Below are 24,860 nucleotides of genomic sequence, written 5' to 3' on the forward strand. Positions count from 1 at the left end.
TGTATTTATGGATATAAATATTAATTAAAAATTTTAAAGTATGTATTTTTAATTAAAAATAATATTCTAATTAAAAATATTATAATAGATATTTAGAATAAATTTTATCTTTAAATTGATTTTAGTAGTAAAAATCTATTGATACATGTCTTTTTTAGTCATTTGTCTCAAAAAAATACTCCTTGAAAAAAATTATCCAAACACAATATGTTTATCAAAATCACTTTTCAAATGAATTTACTAAATACAGATTATTTTTTTTCAAAAGCACTTTTCATGAAAAGCTATTTTCTAAAAATGTTTCTCAAATAAACAGTTTTGTAACAACAATCCCAAACGGACTTTTACTTTAATATTTTAGTGTGACAAAGTATAATTTATCAAAAAACAACTATACATATGAAAAAATAACTATTTTTTCAATTTTATATTATTGCCCACAAGGGCATGGTTGAGTGGTTGGGAGATGGTCTTTCATGTGGAAGACCTGAGATCGAATCCAACCTTCATCTGCCTCTTTGTCATCCAGTGTGGTTATAAACCATTCACCAGAAGGACAAAGTTGTGCCAGAAATTACTGATTTTTGGGGTTCCAAAAAAAAATATTTTATTTAATTAAAATGTCCATCATGGCATGGAATTCCACGCATTGGCACCAACTTCTTTTGTAACTCTAAAAAAGTCTACTTAGTACTACTAAACAACGTAGGAGACGGTTTAAGATTTTTGACATAAATAAGGAAAAAACTGTCGCATAACCTGCTCTTTCATAATTTGTTCCGCAACACAAATTACTTCATCAAAATACTTTCCTCAACAGTCAATATTCCACACACACACACAAAAAAAAAAAACCCTAGTTCTTGATTGGTAATATTTTTTTACGGCATGAGTACTCAACCTATCAAGGAAGAAATTATTGACGTCGAGGATATTGATCATCAGAACAAAGCTATGGTTTGTGTAAGTAACGGAGGAAGTCATTTTTCGCGTTTGTTTTTATGATGATAGTGATGATGATGACGATGATGTAGAAGGGAGTCCATTGAAGAAGATGAAAGTTGAAATGGCTTTACCAATGGGATTTCTTGATCCACTGCCGCCTGAAGAGCGCTCGGTGTGGAACCGGTCTCTTGGTGAAGTTGTAAGGAATAATGAATTGGTAGTGGCTTCTGAAAAAGTGATTGCTTCATCTACTAAGCAGTTTTGGAAGGCTGGTGATTATGAAGGCATTGATGGTGGTTATGCTGCTGGTCATGCAGGTAATGTTTGAATATTCTTTGCTAATTTACAATAACTACATAAAATAGTAGGCAATCAACGCCAATCAACGTACAAAAACAGAAGAAATCAAAGGACAACAACTACAAGAGTACTATTACTAATACGGAAGCAAAAGAATTCAAGCTGTATATATACAGTTTCTTGTAGCTATCTGTATAAGAGTAATCTTTCAACCAGTCATTGAATAAAGGTGGCTCCGCCACACATGTTCTCCTTGCCTGTTTTCACAATCCCATCCATTATTTCAACTTCAAACTTGAAGTAGAGAATTTGTCGTCTAATTGAAACTGATGGATGCTAATTAAAGACGTTATATTGGTAAAGTTTGAAACGTTGCATTGATAAAACTCTTGCATGAAGTATTGTAAGCCTTTCCCTATTTCCTTCTTCCTTGTTATTCAATTTGTTAGGTTTGAATTTGCAGTAAAGGAAACAACTTTTGGACACTAACAAGAAAGTTATCACAGGAAAATGAACCCGAAATCATAACTCTGTGTTACTGACATAATCTTATTCAAACAAAAATTGTAACAGCCTATTATAGATAAACCAAAAGCATGCACTAAAGATCCATATATTACTTTCGGACTTGTAGAACTATTGATAGATTAAAACATATATAGTAACAAAAAAGCAATTACTATCTACAGTGTCATATAATTGAATCTAATTGATGTCCTACTTGAAGTCATTGCACGATATAGCAATGTAGCCACATGAATGAATTGAATTTGAGATGAAATTTAGAGTGTAGTGGATGAGTTTGACAGATTATTAGTAGCACATTCCCCCTCGTGATGCTACTTATTGTATTAAACCAAATTCAGGGAGAACTAAAATCACATGAAAGAAAGTTGTCTCAATAATCTCTTAAAATCCATGTAAATGTAGCGAGAAATAGGGCACACAGAAAGAAAATGATTTGTATATGTGACACCAATTAGTTGGGATTCAGTTTTACTCATATATTGGAGCCTTTAATTCCTGTTAACAATTTATATGTCATTAGAAAATATTGATAGCTTCTAGTACTTCTGTTTTTATATTGCATAATATTGGATTGAAATGAGCTTAAATGGAACGACACGATCAGCTGAGATTTGTATATAGCTAAATAAAACTTGCTTGGGATTGAGGTGCACTTGTTATTGTTGAAAACTCTTATACTATATATCAATGTTGAATAAGTATATTCTTTGATACCACTCGTATGTAATTTGTTTATTGGTTTTTAAGGTTTAGATGTCAACTTGAAGTTCTTTTCTTGGCGAAACAAGTTTGATTGTAAAGGAGAGAAAGTAGCCTTGAATTGCTAAAGGTGAGGTCGAGAGCATAAAATATTTTTCATAGTTTTAGGATAATTCAGAAGTAGAGATCTAGATAAAGCTTAATAAGCTAAGAAATGTGTTTGATTCAAAGTTGAGGGCTCGATGAGCTAAATGAGATAAAGATGCTAAAGTGGATTGATAATGTGAAGAGTTGAGAGAGAAGAAACTCAGCTTAACACTGAACTATCTTCAGTACCATGTAAAAGAATTTTAGCATCCAACTCAAAACAATAAGACAATAGGTGGAGTAACATGTATAAACTCCTTAATATGCCGTATTTTGTGATAAAATACTCATTCTCTTAAATGGGATTTACGTTAACACATTGTCACAAATGCTTACGTATGAGGGTGAGAATTGTTTTGTCAAAAGTTAGCTCTAATATCTTGTAAAGAATATAAACATCAGTACTAAAACCTTTATGCATGAGTAGAGTAACTCAGACAACTATAAAGGGCAGCTCGGTGTACTAAAGCTACCATTATGCGCGGTGTCTAGGGAAGGGCCCCACCACAAGGGTGTATTGTACGCAGCCTTACCTTGCATTTCTGCCAAAGGCTGTTTCCAAGGCTTGAACCCATGACCTCCTGGTCACATGGCAACAACTTTACCAGTTACTCCAAGACTCCCCTTCAACTATAAACCCTTTGAAAATTCTTACATAACCAAAGTGAGACACATATACTCTCTAATCTCTAACAATTGAATTGTTGACTACTTGGTTACTGCTATTAATTACCAATTTCTTATCACGAAAAAAGAAAAGAAGAGCACCCTTCATTTACTTTGATTTCATTGATATGTGCAGATGGCATGGATCATGTGAGAGTTCACCCAAGATTCTTGCATTCAAATGCTACCAGTCATAAATGGGCCTTGGGAGGTAAAGTTTGTTGGAAAGCTTGATCTGTTTTCTTATTTTCTGGTACCTCAACTCCATTTCTCCCAGATATATATTAGTGGAAGATTTCTCTTTGTTGATGTTTTCGTGATCACGTTCTCTGCACCAGCTTTTGCTGAGCTTCTGGACAATGCTGTGGACGAGGTACACGTCCTGCAGTTTGTTGTTCCTTTATTTCCTTCTCTGTTCTCCTTCCTTCAACTACCTTAATCACTCCCTTCCTTTAAATATTTTTCTTTCAGGTTTGCAATGGAGCTTCCTATGTCAGTGTAGATGTGCTGGACAACATGAAAGAGAAGGGTAAAATGATATTAGTTGAAGGTATATTCAACCACTTTCCTTGCATAACATTTTTTGAGTCTTTGGTTTTCTGGATTCTTACAATTTCTTGTTCTAGAGACCATAGTTGTGGATCCGATACATGATCAATCTGTCATGAAATCTCTGCTCGCTAGCTGATAGGCATATCTTTCTTGTCCAAATCATGAGTTAATTCTTTCGCAAATTGGACTACAGATAATGGTGGTGGAATGACTCCTGACAAAATGCACCAGTGCATGTCTCTTGGATATTCTGCAAAAAGCAAATTAGCAAATACTATTGGCCAATGTAAGTTTATATATGTTGCAACAACCAAACCATCTTTGTTCTTGGAGTGCAACTGTTTTTCAGTATGCAACAATGGCCTAATTATTGTGTAAATGTTTTGCAAGATGGAAATGGTTTCAAGACAAGTAGTATGAGACTCGGAGCAGATGTGATTGTATTCTCGCGTTGTCAGGGAAGGGACGGAATAAGGTACTTATATGGTGCTAGTAACTTTTACTTGCTAGTTTCTTATATTGTTCTCTTCCTAGTGATTGACTAGCATCACAATTATAGACGAAATGTATTATTTTTATTTTATGTAGCACAGCACAAAGCGTTGGAATGTTGTCATATACATTTTTAAGGAGCACAGGAAAAGAAGATATCATTGCTCCTATGGTATGACGTCCTGGCTACTATGATGATCATATTGTTGTAAAGAGGATCTGTATTTTGTAAGCCATCATTTAGTTGTAAGAATGCCACATAAATTGTTTAGTATGGTCTTTGTATTTGGCAATGTGAAGATTGATTTTGTGAAGAGAGAAGAAACTTGGGAAATGTTGGTTTGTTCTTCAGCTGATGATTGGAAAAGAAATTCAAACACGATAGTACAATGGTCTCCGTACGAAAGTGAAGACGATCTCTTCCAGCAGGTATTTCCTATTTGCTCGTCATTTAGTGTTGAAAGATGAAAATAGAGTACAAATTCTCCATTGTCATAAAATTTACATTGTTTCCTTTCCTTAGTTATGTTCCTAACGTCATTCTTCTTCTTTGTTGTAGTTTGAAATATTAAATGATCAAGGAACACGAATTATCATATACAATCTCTGGGAGGATGAAAAAAGAGCCACCGAACTTGATTTTGACACCGATCCACAAGTATTCTTCTTTTCATGAATTGCATATGCCATTTCCTATCATCGGTTTCTTATCTGGACAATGCTTTCATATTCTTCAGGACATTCAAATCAAAGGTGTTAATCGAGATGAAAAGAAGATCGAGAAGGCAAAAATATATCCCAACTCCAGGCATTTTCTAACTTATCAACATTCTTTAAGGGTAAATATGATTAATATGTTATGCATTCCATTCTATTTGGTTGGATACTTTAACAAGGTGTAGGGAAAAGCATAACAAAATCGCCTAAAACTAAGTTTTATTTGTATCTTGATCATTGTTTTCAGAGTTATGCTTCAATTTTGTACTTGAGGCTTGCTCCTGGATTTTGAATCATTTTGCGGGGGAAAGATGTTGAGCATCATAATTTGGTTGATGATATGATGGAATGCGAGGAGATTACATACAGACCACAACCCATTGATGATGAAGCATCCAAAGATCCAAATGTAACCGCTTTTTTTTTCTTCTAAAGTTTCAAGTTTGAGTTTAGATATTTTAGAAGTATTTTTGACAATTACTAATTTTCTAATAATAGGCGGTCTCTCTGGTAACTATTGGTTTTGTGAAGGATGCAGAACATCACATTGATATTCAAGGTTTCAACGTTTATCACAAGAACCGGCTAATTAAGGTTAGCTTTCCCTTAACGCATCGTAATATTTTATTTAATACTTGTGTATGTAAAATTTCAGTATCACTGGCTGTAATAGTCCTTGATAAATCCACTATTTATATATGTCAGGGGAGTTATCATATGTAGTTCTTTCAGTCAGTAGAATTCTGATCTAAGTGACAAATTTTATCGTTCTTGACATTTACCTTTATGAAATGCTTCAGCCTGTCACAGTGTATCTGTACTAGTATTCAGTTTTAAGAATCATCCACAAGTGTAGGTCTGGATAAAAACATAATATTTAATAGGCCATAACCACCACACTATTGTTGTCAGAACAGATAAATTCCTCGAGAGTCCCACAGGTGCAAATCTTGGTCTGATATTAGCATCTGAAGTTACCATCTTCTGCATAATCAATACTTTTAAGTTTAGTTAATATGTGCAGTATTCTTTTTGATTGCTCTGCTTAGCTTCTGATGTATTCCTTTTTGGTCAGCCTTTTTGGAGGGTGTGGAATGCTGCTGGAAGTGATGGCCGTGGCGCAATAGGTACAGTGTTTCATTGATATGATGTCTTATTTGGGCTTTTGATTGATGTTCTTTTCACTTTCTGCTTTCTTTGTGGATACAGGTGTCTTGGAAGCCAATTTTGTTAAACCAGCTCATGATAAACAGGGTTTTGAGCGCACGATTGTGCTTGCTAGACTCGAGGCACGTTTACAAGCTATGCAGAAGAAGTATTGGTATGCAACTGATTCCCTCTTCAACTTTATAAGTTTGCTTCATTTACGAAGTTTTTTCATAGAGGATATTTCTTTTACAGGTCTGAAAATTGCCAAAAAATTGGTTATGCTAAGCGCCGCAATATAAAGAATAGCGTCTCTCTTGAGAAAGAAGCAAATACCCCAGCTAAACACAAGTCCTGTTTGTGGTCGTCCCCCAATGTCCATACAACTGGTCATGACAAATCCAAATCGAGATCAACCGGAGGAGAATACAAGATGGGACAAGTTCATTCTTCGATACAAGCAACAAATCAGACAATGTGGAGAGAATTATCATCAAGCAGGCAAACTGGTCAAGTTCCAACAAATTTGGTTGCGAAGGTAATACAAATACACCATTGTACAACTAGTTCATTACCTAACAATTCTTTTTCTTTTCCACTATACTCCTTTTCTCTTATTCATTCATTATCTACTACTCCCAGATCATGCCATTCTTTTTAAAGTTTGTTGGATGAATTACTTCGTAACGGATGATCAATTGACCAGTAAAATTGGTCGACGGTCACTAGGATTTCCAATCTCTAAATTTCGCTCCTCATTTTTGTTGTGAACAGAGGGAAGATACTGAGTCCAACTTGAGGGAAGAGAATCACAGTACTAAGAATAGGTCAGTGAATACTCATTGTAACAATTGATGATTGATTAAAAAATAAAAGCTCATGTGGATCGTCATATGTTTTCTTCCCGCAGATTACAACAGGCTTTACGTGATTTGCAGTATGAAAAAGACAAGAATAAGAATTTAGAAGGCCAAGTAAGTGATGATTGATCTTAGATGTCTTTCGCCCTCACATCACACTGTCTTTAACTGTCTAATTGTGCATACTATCAGCTTAAGGCAGCACAAAGTTTGATATCAGACTTGAACAACAATCACGACAATTTAGCTAACATGCTTTTTGAAGAAAGAAGACGACGGGATAAGGAAGTTGAGAATTTGACTAGCAAATTAAAGGTAAAGTTATGTTTTTGCTCTTACTACTTTGTCACTCCCCTTTTGCTTTTCCTCTCAGCTTTATGCATGCTATGTGACTTTCCCTACTTTGGAGGGGAGCTCGGCGTAACTGGTAACGCTGCTACCATCTGACCAAGAGGTCACGCGTTCAAACCATGAAAACAATCTCTTGTAGAAATGCAGGGTACGGCTGTGTATATAATAGACCCTTATGGTCCGGTCCTTTCCTGAATCCTCCTGCATAGCGGCAACTTTTGTGCACCTGGTTGCCCTTTTTATGTGACTCTCCCTACTTCATTTTCTTTTTGCCTTTTTCTGGTTAGGATTCTTCTGATACCAACGAAGAGCTGCATAACAAAGTAAGGCAGTTAGAAAATACGATAGCCTTTACAAGTGTCAAGCGGGAACGCAAACATTGAGGTAAAAAAAACAATGAGAAATAACATAAACTGTGTAGCTCAAGAACAATTGCACAGGATGCTCTCATATGCAAATTGTTAAAAATTCGTGCCTTACTGATTTTTTTTATTTTCGCCTAACTTTGGATTATAGATGGAACGTGTTGCCTGACGTGTTTCAAGGAAGCAGTAAACAGAAAGTAAAGAACATAATGATTTTTACGTAGAAAACACCCGGCTCAAAAGGTGTAAAAAACCATGACCTACACCTCTACAGGATTTAACCCCAACTTCACTAAAAAACTCTGAGCCTCAACAACGACTGATTACAAAACTCTTGTAACCAACATATAGGAATTATAAACTCCAATTCCTATAACTCAACAACTAGGAATTATAAACTCTAATCCCTATAACTCAACAACTAGGAATTATAAACTCCACTTCCTAACTACACACACCTCCCAAGGTATGTGTTCCCAAAGTCTCTGAGCTTTCCCCAACTCGAAGACTAGCTCCTAATTCAATTTATAACACACTAAAACTAATATTACATGAATAGCTCAAACACAATGAACAACTCTAAAAATCAATGCTAAAACTCTTAGCTGGATTCTGTACCGAGGACCAGGTTCTTTAACGTGTTTATTCAGTGATTGAGTAGCACTTCGTGAAGTCAATCTGTCGATTGAGCTTTTTGTTTTTTTTTGTAAGTGCGTGAATTATTTTGGCTGCTGCATCTTCTATTTAAGCACAACTCTCCAAAGAGTCATTCTTTATTTCAAACTCCTACTTTAATTAGAACTCTCATTGCATAGAGTTCCACTTCAAGTGAAACTCCTTCTTCAATTCCAACTCTTGTCTCCTTAACTCCAACTCTTTTGAATTCTTCAATTTTCAGAATCTTTCTCCTTCCACACATTGGACTCTTCAGGATATGCTTAGAAGTGAAACTCGTTCTTCACATAGAACTCCTTTTTCAACTCAACTTGTTTTCCCTTATCATCAAATGTTTAAATCAAATTCAACTTGTTTCATTCATATTGTCATTCATCAAAACTTCAAGGTTCCAATAAATTGCCCCTTTTTGATGATGACAAACCTTTTGTCTTTTTGCATTCAAACATCTTCACCTGTTGACACTAAAGTTTAAAATACTAGAATGAAACAAGTTAGTCAATGGGTTATAAATATTGCATAACCCTCTTATCTTCCCCCTTTTGGCATCATCGAAAATCATTTCAATGCAATAATATACTAGCCAAAGTGATTTGTTATCTATTCATGACCACTGAGGCAATCACCAAAACAATCAGACAAAGACTTTAGCCAACATAGTAATGTATTAAAGAGAGCAAAAATATGAGTCAATTTAGCAAAGATAACCATTCCATTTAACTGTTAGAGCATGTTCCTCATTAAACCTAAGCTAGTATTGAACAGGAAAAAACAACTGAGCATTAATCAAAAAAGAATACGGTATAAAAATGGGACATGGCTAAGGAAACAATTAGTGAAGAGCTGATGAGAAAGGTGGAAGAGGTGATATCAACTGTGTCAATTGGTGAATGTCTTCAACATTTTCAACCCTCCATCAATCAAGGTCAAGATTCAAAGTCATGATCCTCGCCTTACAAATCTTTTATTACACTTCATAACTGTCTTATGCAGCTTCTAGTTTAGATTTTTGTTAGCTAAATCCTCTTTTTTTTTTAAATGAGTATTATCCTCCCTTATTGAAACAGGTAGAGCAACATGATTCATTTGTTCAAGAATATCCATTATTTTTTTTATATAAGTCAAACCAAACTAAGACTGAGAAGTCCCCAAAATAGCCAATTAGGAACTAAAAGGGAGAACATGTCCCTTTTCATTCTTCAGAAACATATGCTGCATGTGATTGATGATCAACTTTGGCAAATACATGATCCAAAAGCTAATATTTTGGTTGAGAGAGAAGAAAGAAATTTCTGGTATAGAATTAAAACATTTGTGCACAACCATTTGCAGAGAATCAAAGAAAGTTTGGTCAACCAATTCATTAGCTTTATTAGACAATGAGAGGATGAACTGTATGGAATTGAACAGGTGTGCTCAACTATTTCAACTTAGACAACCTATGCTTATGTTAGTGTAGAACATACCTGATAAGAAAAACTTTGTAGTCACAATTGCTTTCTTGTACCTATTTTTCTGCACAATCTAATACAAAATTAGGTTAGAAAAGTCAAAAATCTGGAATTGGGAGACACAACTAAATGTGTAAGAATGAATAGAATAACTTTTTAGCTAATAAGATAAAAAAGAAAAATGATTATTCTAGTCAATCATTGAGGAGAGTTCATGCAATTTTAATCATCCCCAAGTCTAACCTATTCTTTTAAAATGCTATCTACTTAGTGATAGTGGTGCATTTTCAGTCAATTAAGTAATCCACATAATCAACATCTTTATATCCCTCAAGAGTGAAATTACTTTCATTTAAATACCATAGTCTTAAGCCATTGATTCCCATGAGATATCTCAAGATTCTTGTGACAACACCAATTCTTATGAATTACCAACAAAATTATCATCAGCTTGTGTTGGTGTTATTAATGCATCAATTTCTTGATTTTTTTATTCCTCTTGTCAATATGCCCTCAGTCTATACAACAGTTGAACCAGGTGGTACAACATGTTCCCCCTGTCAATATGCCCTCAGTCTGTACAATAGTTGAACCAGGTGGAACAATATGTTCCTGTGCATGCACATCAGTTTCACAGTCATCCTCTTTTTTTATTTTGTTTAAACCTCCCTTGCTTTCCCCATACACGAGCACTACAAATCTGGTTATCTTTCAAATGATCCATTCTCTCTTTAAATGTGGTGAGTGAAAGAAACTTTATTTTTTTCTAGTCTTATGCCTTGAGCAAGCCTTATCCATGTACAAAATTGTGCTTGCCTCCTTTCACTCTCACCTGCAAAACAAATTAGGAGTTAAATTTAGGCACCCAGACAAGCTTGGGTCTTTTCTTATGAGTAAATGGATGAATTAGATTTCTTCTAGCCTATGCAGGCAACAGGTTACGTGACCTGTTTCTCTGACCAGGTTTACTTATCCTTTTCTTGGTCTGAGATAGTTTATTTGCTAGATTTAGACTGCTAGATCTGCTTTTGGCAGCAACTGAACATTCAGTGGTTGGATGTCCAAGGTTACCACAATTATAACATAAATCTTTAGGAACATCAAAATTTTTGTGGAATCCTAATCCTGCCTTTTCACTGTAATTTCTTTCCCCTAATTTGTGAACAATTCTTGAGGAGTTTGTCCATCTATTTGCCCTTTCAAGATCAAGTTTTAGTTTAGAAACTTCTTGACTCAAATTATTCATTTTTTCAGTTAGATCATGACATTCTTGTTTGTATCTAACTAGCTCAAGTTCAGCATTTTCTTGATCTTTACTCATGCCCTTTTTTTCCTTTTCAGAGAGTGTCAATTTTAAAACTTCAGACTTAAGATCATTATTTGAAGAATTAAGTTTCTCAACCTGTTTCTTGAGAGTGCAATTTTATTGTTCGACAATGTTCTTGCAAGCTTCTAAATCAATAAAATCAAATTTGATGCTTGCAAGACTGTTGAACAGCTCATCCCTATCAGAAGTTGATTCTTGGAAGTCATCAATTAGTGCACTCATTAATGAAATAAGTTTTGTTTTAGAAAACAAATGTAACTTTTCTTTAAGTTCAAGTATACTTACCTCTGAAGAATCATCTTCTTCTTCCAAGTCTGAATCTCCAAGAGCCATGAGTACTACTTCATCAACTTCATCATCATCTGAGTCAAATCCCCAAGCTGCTACCATTGTATATTCTTCCCTCTTTTTATTTTTTCTTTCAATTCCTTTTCAGCCATTTCCTTTCTCCATTCTATTTCCCAGACTGGACAATCTTTGATCGTGTGATCTATCTTCTCAAACTTGAAGCAACCACCGTGAGACTTATCATTGGAACAACATCTTCTACTTATTCCTTTCTTGTTCTGACGCTTGTCTTTCTTAAATTGTTTTTTAAAGTTCTTGACAAACTTTTTATCATCCATATCTGATTCTTCTTTGTCAGACACCTTTAATACTGGTGACTTATCCTTGGTTCCCTCGTTCTTTTTGAAGTTCTCCATATTCTTCTCATATTTATCCACAAAAGTATCCCAAATTTGTTTTGCGGAGGTACAACCTGAGATCCTATTGTATTCATCTATTCCAAGTCCACAAGTAAGAATATACTTGGCTTTAGCATTCTTTCCAAGCATCTTAAAGTCAGCCTCATCATACTCGTTCTTGTCCTTTAATACTTCCTTCTTTTCAACATCCTTCTTCATGGGATATTGAGGTCCATCGATAATTATATTCCATAGTTCATAGTCCACAACCTGAAGGAAATCTTTTATCCTTTCTTTCCATCCTAAGTAGTATTGTCCCTTGAACAACGGAGGCCTATTGAAGTCTTGTCCCTTGAACAACGGAGGCCTATTGAAGTCTTGTCCTTCATAGTATCCAGTAGGTGACATAGAATTCATCTTGGATCTTATCTTAAGGTGTTAGCCTTCACAAGATAACCCGCTCTGATACCACTAGTTAAAAATTCATGCCCTACTAATTTTTTTTATTTTCGCCTAACTTTTGTTTATCGATAGAACGTGTTGCCTGACGTGTTCCACTGACGTGTTTCAAGAAAGCAGTAAACAGAAAGTAAAGAACACAATGATTTTTACGTGGAAAACACCCGGCTCAAAAGGTGTAAAAAACCACGACCTTCACCTCTACAGGATTTAACCCCAACTTCACTAAAAAACTTTGAGCCTCAACAACGACTAATTACAAACTCTTGTAACCAACAAATAGGAATTATAAACTCCAATTCCTATAACTCAACAACTAGGAATTATAAACTCTAATCCCTATAACTCAACAACTAGGAATTATAAACTCCAATTCCTAACTACACACACCTCCCAAGGTATGTGTTCCCAAAGTCTCTGAGTTTTCCCCAACTCGAAAACTAGCTCCTAATTCAATTTATAACATACTAAACTAATATTACATGAATAGCTCAAACACAATGAACAACTCTAAAAATCAACGCTAAAACTCTTAGCTGGATTCTGTACCAAGGACCAGGTTCTTCAACGTGTTTATTCAGTGATTGAGTAGCACTTCGTGAAGTCAATCTGTCGATTGAGCTTTTTTTTTTTTTTTTTAAGTGCGTGAATTATTTTGGCTGCTGCATCTTCTATTTAAGCACAACTCTCCAAAGAGTCATTCGTTATTTCAAACTCCTACTTTAATTAGAACTCTCATTGCATAGAGTTCCACTTCAAGTGAAACTCCTTCTTCAATTCCAACTCTTGTCTCCTTAGTGTTGTAATAAAACTCCAACTCTTTTGAATTCTTCAATTTTCAGAATCTTTCTCCTTCCACACATTGAAATCTTAAGGATATGCTTAGAAGTGAAACTCGTTCTTCACATAGAACTCCTTTTTCAAGTCAACTTGATTTCCCTTATCATCAAGTGTTTGAATCAAATTTAACTTGTTTCATTCATATTCAAAACTTCAAAGTTCCAACATAAATAGTGGGAAAAAGTGATTTAGAAATTAGCAAGATCTTAAATTATGAGTTTATTCTGTATTGTAATCCGTCATGTTATCTTAATTGCTCGCGTAATCTGTTATAGCAATAGTTATTACTTCCCTGATTAATTTTAGATGTCATGCTTACTAAAAATAATTGATCCAAAATAGACAAGTACTCCTTTGTCAACTTTTACTTGTCCAATCTTAATTTTTAAAAAAATAATTTGTATCACGACTTTTTAATGTACCAACTGATAATCTAGTAGCATATTATGGACAGGGCCGGCTGAAGCATCAAGCAATTAAATTTGGTATAAACCACATAAATCCCTTCTTAAAAGTATTTACATATAATTCCATTAGCTTTCTCTCTCCTTAATTTATAAAATATACTTATACATTAGGTAGGCCTTTATACATTGATGCAATGTACAGGTGTCAATCGAGCCGGGTTGACCCTGCCCGAACCAGCCCATATACAAGACCCGATCCGATTTGACCCACCCCGATCATCCCCCGGACTGTAGGATTTCGGGTCCTGGGCTGGACTAATTTTTTTTGGGCTTGGTTAACTCAACTCGAACCCAACCCGGTCCAGGCCCGCAAGTTAACCAGCCCAATTTTTTTTAATTAAAAATTGAATTTTGACCACTGGGCCACTATAGTCATTGGACCCAACGGCTATATGGCCGTTTGGACCCAAAAAAGGCTATTTGGCCCTTTACATTAAAAAAATAATTTATTTAAAATATTTTTTAAAACCCAAAAAAAATCATATAAATACCCTACACTTTCAAATCATTTTTCACACAATTTTCATTCTCTCAAATCTCTTTCTCTCTCAAATCTCAATTCTCAAATATTCTATATATTTCCTAAAGTGCTCAATTTAATTTTTTAATTTTGCGATTATAAAGTACGAGTGGAAGTTTCTAAAGTCGCAACTTTTGGATACTTCCAAAATTTGGTATTGTCGTTCCATCTCTTACTTTTAATTTTTAATTAGTGTATTAATTATTGAATATTTAATTTTATTATATTTGTCTATTTTAATTTTTTTAGTTTGATTTATATTATGGATAAATTAAGAAACCTCGCCAATAAAAGTGTCAAAACAATTGTCCCAAAAATGGTACTGGTAGTAAAAAGAAAATTACTAGCGGTAGAGGTAGTTCAAGTAGTAGATATACCCATGTACCTCCGGTATCGCTTAGTCAACCTTTTGAGGAAGAAGTAGGTGTAGGTGCTCACGATATGGATTAAGTAGAAGCTCAGGAAAATTATGGTATAGAAGAAGAAAATGAAAAAGATGCGGTTGATTTAGATAAAGATGATGAAAATATTGGTGAGACACCCGCAATAGAAAATGCTAACGTTAGATCTGAATCGATTAATCGACCTCCCTGTCCTCCCCGTGCCCTAAGAGCTCATAGAACAACTAGTATTGCATGACAATTTTTTACACGTATAGGAGATACTGAGGTGCAATGCAATATTTGTCAACAAGTATATAAGCATAAAAGTGGAGGCAAGTAAGGGGGTACGGGTACGTTAATGAGACATATAAATGATAATCACAAAAGAGAGTTATTTATTGCAAAAAGTGGTGAGGCTGTTAGTGGGTCAACACAAACTAGAATGGATCCAGCAACAGGTTAGGTAATTAAGAATTATAATAAATATAGGGACTGGGAAGGAATAGCAAAAATGGTAGTTGTGGGTTGTTTTCCTTTCAGTTTTCCTTCTTCGGATGCGTTTATTCATTATATTCAAGCAATTTATAGTCCAATGTTAATGATATTCCTAGAAGTACTTGTCGGACCGATATTTTTAGACTTCATTCATAATATGTTTTTTATTTATCTACATAGTTAAAAAATATTCAATGTAGAATGACTCTAACTTCTGATCTTGGTCGTGATGTTAATAAAAATGATTATTTAACCATTACTTGTCACTGGATAGATAGTAATTATGTTATGCAAAAACGTATTCTTGCTTTTTTGTATGATGAAGATCGTAGATATACTGGAGAATTTATTGTTGATTCGATTAGTAAAGTTGCAGAATTTTATGGTGTTGCAAAAAAAGTCTTATATATTGTTTTTGATAATGCTTCTAACAACGAAATTGCTATTACAAAGTTAAAAGCTAAGCTCTCTCTGCCGTTACCTAAAATATTTCATGTTAACTGTGCTTGTCATATATATAATTTAATTGTAAGAGATGGTCTTAAGTTTTTTAAGCTTTATATTGAAAAAATTCGGCTTGCTGTTGGCTTTATTCAAGGAAATAATCGAAGAAAAAGAATTAGAGAATTTAAAGTTAAATGTCAAGAAAATGGACTTAGACCGATATTGATGCCTGAAGAATATGATACTAGATGAAATGTTACGTATGATTATTTAAAAACTTGTCATGCTTATAGAGTTCCTATTACACTAACTTTTAACCAACATTGTGGTTCATTTACTGATTCGATTGAATGTATGCTACATGATTCTGATTGGGCTGTAATTGATGATCTTGTTAATTTTTTTAAAAAATTTTATATAGCTACGGTTGAATTTTTCAGTGCTTATTATCCTACTATTTGTAATACTCTAGCATATATAACCGATATTTCTGCTTTTCTCAATGAATATAAGAATAAAGAAGGTTACAAAGAAGTTGTTGGTGCTATATTTGCAAAATTTAAGAAATATCTTTTCCCAATTCCCTTATTTACTTAGTTGATGCTATACTAAATTCATGTATGAAAAATACTACTATGTGTTACTTTAGTACTCTTATTTATTCTAACTTAGAGATAAATACTGACAATGCTTCTGATGATGAAGAACCAGAACAACCAGATTTGTATACGGCTATGAGTGATGCAAACATTTACATAGATAAATTATATAACCATTATGCTGATTTACTTGATTTAGTTGTACCGACAAATATCACTCCAACTGTCGTTCCTCATCCTCTCGAGGAGCCATCATCTTCTAAAAGGCTGACACATAGTGTTTTTCCTGATTACTTTTATGATTTAAATGTTTGAAATAGTTTTGAGGAGGGAAATTACACAACAGCTTCTTGGGAAGAGTTTAAGTATTATCTTCGAACGCCGATAGAGGATCGTAGACGACGGATCAATGCATTGGATTGGTGGAAGAATAATGAAACATAATATCCTGTGCTTTCAAGATTAGCTAGAGATATATTGAATATTCCAATGCCAACCATTGCATCAGAGGGCGCTTTTAGTCAGGGACGACAACAGCTTGGAGACAACCGACACTCATTGGTAAGCAATGCTATGAATGTTCTAGTTTGCCTTAGAGATTGGATTAGAGTGGAACGAACAAATCAAAGAATGGAGGTGGAGCCGAAAGACGAACAAAATCTTGAAGAATTATGACTTCAAGGGAGAACTCGGCACAATCAAGTCCAATGCATGGTTTTGCCTCCATTGATTTTGACTATTCTATGCAAGTTCTTGTTAATGTTAACATGGATGAGTTGGAAAAAATGATGAAAACTTTGTAGATTTTTCATTCATGTACATTATAAATTTTGAATTATTTTGCATTTTGCAATCAATAAAATATAACATTCATTCACTCCTTACTTTGTAATTTTTTTCATTTAATGATTTAAATTGAATTTCTAGTTTAAATTAAATACTTAATTTTAATATATTACTAATTTACTATCAAGTATTATTTATTTATTATATTAAGTAGCATATTTTTAAAGTAGTATATATATTGAATGGTACGTGTATATGTGTATATATTTTCTATAGATTCTAAAGTAGTATATATTTAACGTATACATGTGTATATGTTTTATAAATTAGTATATATATTGTAGTATATATCTTGTAGTATATGTATATGTTTTAAAGTAGTATATATATTGAATGGTACGTATATATGTGGATATATTTTTTATAGACTCTAAAGTAATATATATTTAACGTATACATGTATATATGTTTTATAAATTAGTATATATATATAGTGTTTATATGTTGTATGTATATTTTTTAAAGTAGTACATATATTGAATGGTACATATATATGTGTATATATTTTCTTTAGACTCTAAAATAGTATGTATTTAACGTATACATGTGTATATGTTTTATAAATTAGTATATAACTATATATAGTGTGTGTGTGTATATTGTAGTGTATATATATTGTAGTATATGTTTTATTTAAAGTAGTACATAGATATTGAATGGTACGTATATATGTGTATATATTTTCTATAGACTCTAAAGTATATATTTAACGTATACGTGTGTATATATTTTATAAATTAGTATATCTATTGTAGTATATATCTTGTAGCATATGTTTTATTTAAAGTAGTATATATATTTAACTAACGTATACTCATATACACGATTACATGTGTAATTGTGGATATGTGTATATGTTTTTTAAATTCTAATGTAGTATATACTATATATATAGTGTATATATATTGTATAACGTATTTAAAATGCATATAGGTGGGTATATATAGTGTAGATTGGAGAAAAAAATTTATTTTTTTTTTTGGTTTTGATCGGGTTTAGGCGGGTTGGATCGGGTTAGGTGTAGTGGGCCAGTCCCGGCTTATGGGACCAAAATCGAATCGGCCCGTTAAACTTAGCCTGGAATCGAACCGGCCCACAACCCGTTGAATTGTGATGGACCGGTTCTGGGCTGACCAGGCCCGACCCTGTTAACAGACCTATTGCAATGTATGATAAAATAGATTTGCCTATATTTATGGAAAGAAAAATCAGATACTATCTTTCTCTACCTTAATTAATGCAATTAATTACTTATCATTTTGTGGTGTATGATTAAATATAGTAACTGAAATTTAAATTCAAAAAAATTCTGAAACATTCTATTAATTGTTCTCATTTATAATATTTTATATTTTTTTATTCATTTTAATAGATAAAAAAGTCTTATTATTTCTTTCTTATACTATTTTTAGTAGTAATAAATTACATAAACAATTAAAACCCTTTTAAAAATTATGTAACAGCAACATAAAATAAGATAAAATCTAGTGGAAGTATTTGTTTTTCATTCTCTCTCCTTTACTTTGGTAGGAGTAATATTAATATGTATGGATTATTTTTGTACACACTGATATGATCCATTAAGCTCCTAGAAAATTGATTTCCAAATAATACATAAAAATGCCTCTTAAATGTAATAAGAACTTCTTAATGTATAACATAATAAAATATTTAGCAGAAGAATTATATTATACATTAGTCTTCAAAAAATAACTAATGTATAATGTCTGATATATTATAACTTATACATTAAAAATAATCTTTCAAAATGTATAATATCACACTATACATATAAAATATTCACCTTATACATTAATTATCTACAAGATTATAATAATTTTAAGGAAAATTAGTGTTATTGTAACATTACATTGGCTACATGATAATAAGGAAAAAGAATGATTCAATTTCTTTTATTACGTGAATTGAAAGTGTACATCTTCAATTTCAATTATAAAAGTGACGCAAATAGGAGGGGGATGAGAGAATATTAATATTACATTAGCTTGATTGTAGGCGTAAATAAAGGAGCACATTTATGGAACAAAAATCAGTGCACTAAAATAGGAGCAAAATATGGTATTTTGATATGTATGAGGAGGATGAGAAATAAAGAGTGAATTTAAGGGATTTAAGTAATTACTTTGGGATTCTTGTAATTTCTTTTCCAATATGGGATTTTATATAATAAGGTAAAGTTACCTTGTGTATATATGTAATTTTTAGTTAAAGTTGTTGCTTTAGGCCCCCTAATTTCAGGAGCCCCAAACTTTCATAACATGTCTATATACTCCCTCCGTCCCATAAATCATTTTATGTGTCGTCTTTTGACCCGACTCGGAGTTTAAGAAATAAGTGATGACTTTATAAAGTTTACAAAATTGTCCCTCTTAAAGTAGCTTTAATATTTACTTTTTAGTTGTCTTTTCTTATTAAGTGAGATCCAGTAAGGATAAATTGAGAATGATGTCATTAAATAGTTACCAAATAAAGAAATGTGACATTCTTTTGGAGACCGATCAAAAAGGAAATGATGACACATAAAATAGGACGGAGGGAGAATTATTTTTTTAATCTCAATTTATGTGATAGTGTTTGAAATTCAAGAGTCGAATGAATTTTTTTTTTTGTAATATATAAATTTTATTTAAAACTTTAATCATTCTATATATAAGCATACAATCAAAATCTAAAAAGTGTGAATCTTGAAAAACAAAAAGTGTCACATCAATTGAGTTTGACGGAGAATTTTTAAGGGGAAAGGATAGAACGACACTTCGAATTAAACTATTTCCACGAAAATGATCATAAAATTTAAATTTCACTTTCTAGCCATTTCAATTTGCTGGCTTGTTCTATACCGTTTCTACACACCTTCTATATAGTTTTTATACATATCTTATACATATAAATATTCTATACGAAATTCATATAGTTTGATGCACAATTTATACAATAGTTGTATTTTTTTTAACACATTTTATACAATAATTATATAATTTTTATACACTTCATATTTATTTTTTATATATATTTTATACATATACATATTTGATACAACTATACAATTTCTATATATATATCTTATATAGATACATATTCTATATAACAATTATATCATTTTTATATAATTATATTTAATTATTATTTCTAGACAATAAAAAAAGCAGAATATTTTTTCAATTAAAAAATTTATAGGAAAAGAAAAATAAAATATTTTTAAAAGGGTCGAATGGCCGAAGTTGAAAACTGTATCAGTATTGTATATGGACTGTATCTAAACTACGTGGGCCAAAATGACCAAAATTAGGAAATGGTTATAAAGTGAAAATAGTATACCTGACTGGTTACTTTTTGGAAAGGAAAAGATACATAAAGTAGCATAGTTAAGTATTAAATTATAAAAAATAGCAACACTTTTATCAAATTACATTTTGTAGCATATGTATTTGTATGTATTTGTATTTTTGTAGCAACAGTTTGCAAAAATACAAAATACATATCATTACAAGGGCATTAAAAATCATATGTATTTATATTTTTGTAGCAACAGTTTTGCAAAAATATAAAATACAACTTGTTATATTATGTAATTATGAAACTGTTGCTATGAAACTCATAATTAAAGGGATAAGTATGCTATTTCTGAATTTTGCCCTTTTGGAAAGATATCAAACTTGGGCTATTTGTTTTAAAAAGTGCTATAGAGTGTCCTTTTCCCTATTTTCATTTAGTAAAATTTATGTAATCCCCAACCAGTTTATCCATATTTACATCTTATCCTGACTTTTTCCAAAGTCTCATAAAATCTAAATTTTTTTATTTTCAGATACATGTTAGTGTAGTGAGATACAAGTTACTGATACATCTTAAAAATTAACTAATTAACTTGAATTAAGGAATGTAACTGTAACTACAGCATTAAATCAACAATTAACTCATCCAATCATCCAATTAAGTAAAAAAAACCAAAAAAAAGGTATATTGTTGTTAATTAAAAAAATTTTGAATTTTCATCTTCCAATCAATTTGCAGTTGCAAGTTTCTTCTATTTTTTTTGTGCGTGCTTTTATTTTTTTTATCAACTATTGTTAATGAATATATCTGTGTTGTTACGTCATTTCGGTATTTAGATTAATGATGTCACGTATGATGGCTATAAGAGTGATGGCATCATAGTACGCGAATATGTTACGTACGAAAAATTGATGTCTGTCATTGTTGTGGAACTTGAAATTGATGAAAGTAGGATTAAAATCTGTCAAAGTATACAATTCATCATTGTTTCAATTTTAAAGTCAAACATTCTGGCAAACAAAAATATGTATCTCTTGTTGAATTAATTTATCCAAAAATATAAAGTTGTTTTCACGTTTAAGCTAAAAATATGTATCTCACGTTTTGATACATAATATTGAAGTTGAGATACATAATTTTGATTACTGAAATACATTCATTTCGGAACTATTTGGTAGAGATACATAATGCATAGACCAAAAAGGAGATACATATTTTTCTGAATATGATAAAGTTTAGATTTTTTTTTGTGTGTGTTATCAGATACATATTTTTTCTCAACATTAAAGTTCTTGTATAGCAATGTAACTTAATTAGCTGATACTTTGATTCATTTAGTTACTAGCCATTATTTTGTACAAGAATGCGAATGTTGTTTAATAAGAAAGCAAATGTTGTTAAATGATAAGAGATAGAAAACATAACATGTGTAACAGATGTAAAAATGGGAAGAGATACATAATTCAACATATGTAACAGATTTACAATTAACAAGAGATACATAATTCTGCTTAATTAACAAATTAAAAGTAACAGGAGAATAAAATTATGCATATGTAACATAATAAAAATAATAATAGATACATAATTATGCACTTGTAACAGACTAGAAAAAATAAGAGATACAAAATTATCCTTATGTAACAGACTCATGGTAAAAGAGATACCAAAACACTGCACTTAACATTCGAGAGATACAAACTTATCCTTATGTAACAAGAGATACAAGAAAACTGAATAGATAATTTTGGAGTAGTTAACAAAATATACAAAAATTGACATATCAGCCACAACGACCTAAGCTTTATACACACACGCACATATATAAAAGAGATGCATATAAAAAAATGTACCAAAAGCAGGTTGATTAAACTCGGGTTGCCTTGACTGGGCATATCGCGAGAGGTCATCGAATAGTAGATGATTGTGGATCATGGTTGAGATGAAAATTAAAGTTGAAGATGGAAAAAAATTGAACAATTCAAAAATTATTTAATATTTATGATTAAATATATAAAGAAGTTGAGATAATAATGGCAAGAAACCGCACCTTCAAAAGTGCCGTTGATGGAGGAGAAACTCGCTACTTCAATCTGGCAAAAATAGGGCTCTCTTAAGATGTATCTTTACCTTTTGGTTAAAATAATAAAAATAGGGATTCTTATAATATTTTCAAATTGAAGTGATTGTTAGTATTTTTGGTATCTTAAGTTGTGTTTTTATGAATTTTTTTCTTTAAATTATCCCACATTGTATACCTTCTACAACATATAAATATGATCTAATAGTATATATATATATATATATATATATTAATTTGTTTTTGAAAAAATCCAAGAATAGTATATTTTTTGTGAAATCATATGATATCGATGGCCTTAGGATTATAACAACTTTTTATATCGAAAAACTAAAAAAAAAAAAAAGCCTAGAAGACATTATACACAGTATATGATTCTTTTTATTTTTCGAATGAAATCGTATAGCCTCTCATTGAAGTTTTGCTTTAGGCCACCATACGGATTGAGTCGACCCTAATTCGGCATGTCTTTTTCACAATTTTTCATAATTATTAATAAAAATAGTCACATAATTAGATTTTGTTTTCTAAGAAAATATTATGTAATCTGAAGGAAGTATGATAAGTGAATTAGCAAATACCAAAATAAAGAAATACAAGTGATTCATATTCTATAAATAACATGATTTAAAGTATGCAAATTATTTACAACTCGCGGAATGTCAAATATTATACGTTCTTCATTCCATCATTTTTTTCATCAAAAGACAATTTGGCTAATCTTTGAAGTTAAATTTATTTAGCTTAATTTAATATTTTAAATAAATTTAATAGTTCAAAAACTATATGAAAAGTACTACTCCCTCCGTTCCTAAGTAAGTGTTCCGTTTGCTTTTTATTTTATTTCTAAATAAGTGTTTTTAAGCCTTCAAGAATAAATTGGTCATGGTCTTTCAAATTTGTAGTTATTTAGATTAAATGTAATCAATGTCAACTTGAAAAGAGATAAATTAATTAGGGGTGAGTTGGTAAAGTTACTCCCTCTATCTATTTTTAATTGTCCACTATATCAAAAATAGATGTCCAACAATATTTATATAATTTAAAAATCAATGGATAATCACCTATTTCTACCCATTTTATCTTTAGTTATTAATTACAACTATTACCCAATACATTTTTCAAGGCACTGAAATAATTGAAAAAATTTCATAAATCAACAACTTAAGTTTCAAAACTACTAAAAATTCCTTCACTTTTAAAAATTTATAAATATCCCAACATTTACTACTCTTACCTTTGTTTGAAAAAAGAAGTGAAGATGCATATTAAAACTCCCTTTTACCGTTCTTTACTTTACCAAATTTATCACAGCTTGCCTCCTCATTCCACGCCATATTTAGGGTTGCGGTTTCCATTAGTTTTTTTGATCGATTTCAAATTTGAATTAAGGTGAAAAATTTCCCTAAAATCATAGTCACTTTCTTATTATCATATTTTACAATTTCTATCAAAAGCAATTCTTTGATACTATTTTTTATAAAGTTTTTTTTTTCGGTTTTATTGTTCAATAAGTCTTTGATTTATATTTTTTTAGTCTATATTATTTCAATTTACATAATGAATAAAGTTTTGATACCATCTTTTAGTTTTGAAATCTCTCAATTAGACAATATCAATCAATATCAACAAGTTGTAAACTTTGTTCCTGGTATTTTTGAGCAAGATGATGGTTTTAATGAAAATAGATTCAATCACATAAACGATCCATCTTTGATGAAGAAATTGCGTGAAAAGCATGCAAAAAAGGCTGCAAAAAAGGATAAGAAAAAAGAAGTGGTCGTTTCTAAGATCTAACAGTTTTGGTGTTAAAGTTGATGCCAAAAGAAGAAGAGTTGAAAAAGTTGCTTCCAAAGATGTGCTTCCAAAGGTATTTGAATGTTTAGATATGCGCAACACTATGCCGAGATACATATTTCTACTTACATGATACTTTTTTAAAATCTTGTATCTTTAGTGTTGTGTTTATGTATTTACTAGATATACTTTTTTTGTAAAACATCAGATACAGTTTATATATTTTGTATCTATGGTTGTGTTTAATGTAGGTGTATATATCTATGATATTTTTATACAATTTGTAGGTGTAATACATAAGGCGTAAAACAATAGATACATTTTATACAATTTGTATCTACAGTTATGTGTTAATGTTGGTGTATGTATCTATAAAATTTTTATATAATTTTATAGGTGTAAAATAACAGATACATTTTATATATTTTTGTATCTATGATTTTGTGTTAATGCAGGTGTATATATCTATGCAATTTTTATACAACATTGTAGGTGTTAAACATAGGTTTAAAACAACAGATACATTTTATATAATTTGTATCTATGTTTCTGTGTTAATGTAGGTGTATGTATCTATTAAAGCTGTCTTAATACTGGTGTATGTATCTCTTGTTATTTTCTTTATTTGATATTATTTGTATCTATGATTATCGGTTACTAAAAAATATGTGTTTTTAATTCAATTAGTAATCACTATGCAAGGATTGTGGTGTTTTTGTAGCTGTG

General features: G+C 31.5%; 1 pseudogene; it reads left to right on the forward strand.

The window, feature by feature from the left end:
* Positions 1–888: 888 nt before the first annotated feature.
* Positions 889–16,918, forward strand: LOC107855005 (annotated as a pseudogene).
* Positions 16,919–24,860: the final 7,942 nt, after the last annotated feature.

Source organism: Capsicum annuum, unplaced genomic scaffold, assembly GCF_002878395.1.
Source record: "Capsicum annuum cultivar UCD-10X-F1 unplaced genomic scaffold, UCD10Xv1.1 ctg5038, whole genome shotgun sequence".
Classification (NCBI taxonomy): Eukaryota; Viridiplantae; Streptophyta; class Magnoliopsida; order Solanales; family Solanaceae; genus Capsicum; species Capsicum annuum.